Genomic DNA, 4,809 nt, shown 5'->3' on the forward strand with positions numbered 1-4,809 from the left:
CACAAAATAAAAGCATTGCCTGACGCAATTAAATTTTAATATTTTTTTTATAAGTAATTCATTAATTTTTTTAAATCAATATTTCTTGTTCAATGTCAGCACAATGAAGTGAAAATGTGTGGTTTTCTTGAAATAGTGTGTGTTTTAGATTTCATTTCGCAAAAAGATACATTTCACAGTAAAAACAGAAATGCAAAAATGTTCAAACTCGCCTAAAACAAGCGTTTTTCACAAAAGAAAAGCATTGTCAAATCAATTTTTTGGTTTCAATCACAATTCTAAACAAGAAATGTGTGATTTTCTTGAAATTGTGTTGATTTTCTCTTCAATTTGGCAAAACGATACATTTCACAGAAAAAAAAACATACATGCAAAAATGCTCAAACGAGCCAAAACCAAGTGTTTTTCACAAAACAAAAGCATTGCCTGATGCAATTAATTTTTTATATATATTTTTTTATACGCATTCAATTTTTTTTTAATCAATATTTTTTGTTCAATATCACCACACTGAAGCAAAAATGCTCAAACGAGCCAAAACCAAGTGTTTTTCACAAAACAAAAGCATTGTAGACTCAAATTTTTGTTTTAAATCACAATTCCAAACAAGAAATGTGTGATTTTCTTGAAATTGTGTTGATTTTCTCTTCAATTTGGCAAAACGATACATTTCACAGAAAAAAACATAACTGCAAAAATGCTCAAACTCGCCAAAACCAAGTGTTTTTCACAAAATAAAAGCATTGCCTGACGCAATTTTTTTGTTCAAAATCACTGCACCAAAGCAGAAAAACGTGATTTTCTTGAAATAGTTTGTGTTTTAGCTTCAACTTTGTAAACCGATACATTTCACAGAAAAAAAAAACTTTGAAACACATAAATGCTCAAATTAGCCTAACACAGGCGTTTTTCACAAAACAAAAGCATTGCCTGACGCAATTAAAATTTTTTTTATTTTTTTAATACGCATTAAATTTTTTTTTAATCAATATTTTTTGTTCAATATCACCACACTGAAGCGAAAATGCGTGGTTTTCTTGAAATAGTGTGTATTTTAGCTTCAATTTCACAAAACGATACATTTCACAGTAAAAACTTGGAAATGCAAAAATGCTGAAATTAGCCTTCAACAAGCGTTTTTCACAAAACAAAAGCATTGCCTGACGCAATTTTTTGTTCAGTATCACCACACTGAAGCGGAAACGCGATTTTCTTGAAGTAGCTTGTATTTTCACCTCAACTTCACAAAACTATACATTGTGCAGTAAAAACGTTTAAACGCAAAAATGCTCAAATTTGCCAAAACAAGCCTTTTTCACAAGACAAAAGCATTGTCGACTCAAATTTTTGTTTTAAATCACAATTCTAAACAAGAAATGTGTGATTTTCTTGAAATTGTGTTTATTTTCGCTTCAATTTGGCAAAACGACACATTTCACAGAAAAAAATATTAATGCAAAAATGCTCAAACTAGCCAAAAACAAGCGTTTTTCACAAAATAAAAGCATTGCTGACGCAATTTTTTTTGTTCAAAATCACTGCACCAAAGCAGAAAAACGTGATCTTCTTGAAATAGTATGTGTTTTAGCTTCAACTTTGTAAACCGAGCCATTTCACAGAAAAAAACTTTGAAACACATAAATGCTCAAATAAGCCGAAAACAGGCGTTTTTCACAAAACAAAAGCATTGCCTGACGCAATTAAATTTTTTTATATTTTTTTATACGCATTAAATTTTTTTTTTAATCGATATTTTTTTTTCAATATCACCACACTGAAGCGAAAATGCGTGGTTTTCTTGAAATAGTGTGTATTTTAGCTTGAATTTCACAAAACGATACATTTCACAGTAAAAACTTAGAAATGCAAAAATGCTCAAATTAGCCTACAACAAGCGTTTTTCACAAAATAATAGCATTTCCTGATGCAATTTTTGTTCAATATCACCACACTGAAGCGGAAACGCGATTTTCTCGAAGTAGTTTGTATGTTCGCCTCAACTTCGCAAAACGATACATTGCACAGTAAAAACGTTTAAATGCATCAATGCTCAAATTAGCCGAAAACAAGCATTTTTCACAAAACAAAAGCATTGCCTGACGCAATTAAATTTTTATATATTTTTTTATACGCAATTAATATATTTTTTAATCAATATTTTTTGTTCAATATCACCACGCTGAAGCGAAAATGCATCGTTTTCTTGAAATAGTGTGTATTTTAGCTTCAATTTCACAAAATGATACATTTCACAGAAAAACATATAAACGCAAAAATTCTCAAATTATTCTAAAACAAGCGTTTTTGACAAAACAAAAGCATTGTCCGACTCAATTTTTTGTTCCAAATAACTACTCAAGCGGAAACGTGTGATTTTCTTGAAATTGTGTTTATTTTCGCTTAAATTTGGCAAAACGATACATTTCACAGAAAAAACATAAATGCAAAAATGTTCAAACTGGCCTTAAACAAGCGTTTTTCACAAAACAAAAGCATTGCCTGATGCAATTTTTTGTTCAAAATCACTGCACCAAAGCGGAAACACGTTATTTTCTTGAAATAGTGTGCATTTTAGCTTCAACTTTGTAAAGATACATTTCACAGAACAAACTTGCAAACACCAAAATGCTCAAATTAGCCGAAAACAGGCGTTTTTCACAAAACAAAAGCATTGCCTGATGCAATTTTTTTTTCAATATCACCACACTGACGCGTATATGCTTGGTTTTCTTGAAATCGTGTGTGTTTTTGCTTCAATTTGTAAACCGATAGATTTCACAGAACAAACTTGGAAACACAAAAATGCTCAAATTAGCCTAAAACAGGCGTTTTTCACAAAACAAAAGCATTGCCTGACACGATTAAATTTTTAGGTATTTTTATACGTAATTAATATATCTTTTTTACTCAATATTTTTTGTTCAATATCAACACGCTGAAGCGAAAATGCGTCGTTTTCTTGAAATAGTGTGTATTTTCGCTTCAATTTTGCAAAATGATACATTTCAAAGTAAAAACTGAAAACGCAAAAATGCTCAAATTAGCCTAAAACAAGCGTTTTTCACAAAACAAAAGCATTGACTGACGCAATTAAATTTTTATATATTTTTTTATACATATTAATTTTTTTTTAATCAATATTTTTTGTTCATTATCACCACACTGACACGTATACGCATGGTTTTCTTGAAGTAATTTGTTTTTTTTCGCTTCAACTTCACAAAACGATATATTTCACAGAAAAACCTTTAAATGCAATAAATGCTCAAATTAGCCTATAACAAGTGTTTTCCACAAAACATAAGCATTGTCTGACTCAAATTTTTGTTTTAAATCACAATTCTGAACAAAAACTGCATGATCTTGAAATTGTGCTTTTCAGCTGCAACTAGGCAAAACGATACGTTTCACAGAAAAAATCTTGTAAACGCAAAAATGGTCAAATTTCCCAAAAACAAGCGTTCCTCAAGACAAAAGCATTGTCTGACTCAATTTTTTGTTCAAAATTGCTACTCTGAAGCGGAAATTCGTGATTTTCTTGAAATAGTGTACATTTTAGCTTTAACTTCGCAAAACGATACATTTCACAGTAAAAACTTAAAAACTCAAAAAATGCTCAAATTCACAAAAACAAGCGTTTTTCACAAAACAAAAGCATTGCCTGATGCAATTTTTTGTTCAATATCACCACACCGACGCGTTTCCGCGTGGTTTTCTTGAAGTAATTTTTATTTTAGCTTCAACCTCGCAAAACGATACATTTCACAGAAAAACCTTTCAACGCAAAAAATGCTCAAACGAGCCAAAACCAAGTATTTTTCACAAAACAAAAGCATTGCCTGACGCAATTTTTTTGTTCAAAATCACTGCACCAAAGCGGAAACACGTGATTTTCTTGAAATGGTGTGTGTTTTAGCTTCACATTGTAAACAGATACCTTTCACAGAAAAAAAACTTGGAAATGCAAAAATGCTCAAATAAGCCTACAACAAGCGTTTTTCACAAAACAAAAGCATTGCCTGACGCAATTTTTTGTTCAGTATCACCACACTGAAGCGGAAACGCGATTTTCTTGAAGTAGTTTGTATTTTCACCTCAACTTCACAAAACTATACATTGCGCAGTAAAAACGTTTTAACGCAAAAATGCTCAAATTTGCGAAAACAAGCGTTTTTCACAAGAAAAAAAGCATTGTAGACTCAAATTTTTTCTTATAAATCACAATTCCAAACAAGAAATGTGTGATTTTCTTGAAATTTTGTTTATTTTGCTTCAATTTGGCAAAACGATACATTTCACAGAAAAAAAAACATAACTGCAAAAATGCTCAAACTCGCCAAAACCAAGTGTTTTTCACAAAATAAAAGCATTGCCTGACGCAATTTTTTTGTTCAAAATCACTGCACCAAAGCAGAAAAACGTGATTTTCTTGAAATAGTTTGTCTTTTAGCTTCAATTTTGTAAACCGATACATTTCACAGAAAAAACTTTGAAACACATAAATGCTCAAATTAGCCTAAAACAGGCGTTTTTTTTTTACAAAACAAAAGCATTGCCTGACGCAATTAAATTTTTTTTATATTTTTTTATACGCATTAAATTTTTTTTAATCAATATTTTTTGTTCAATATCACCACACTGAAGCGAAAATGCGTGGTTTTCTTGAAATCGTGTGTATTTTAGCTTCAATTTCACAAAACGATACATTTCACAGTAAAAACGTTTAAACGCAAAAATGCTCAAATTTGCCAAAACAAGCGTTTTTCACAAGACAAAAGCATTGTCGACTCAAATTTTTGTTTTAAATCA

This window comes from Eptatretus burgeri, chromosome 2 (genome assembly GCF_056783735.1).
Source record: "Eptatretus burgeri isolate ZD-2024b chromosome 2, Ebu_testis_v1, whole genome shotgun sequence".
NCBI lineage: Eukaryota > Metazoa > Chordata > Myxini > Myxiniformes > Myxinidae > Eptatretus > Eptatretus burgeri.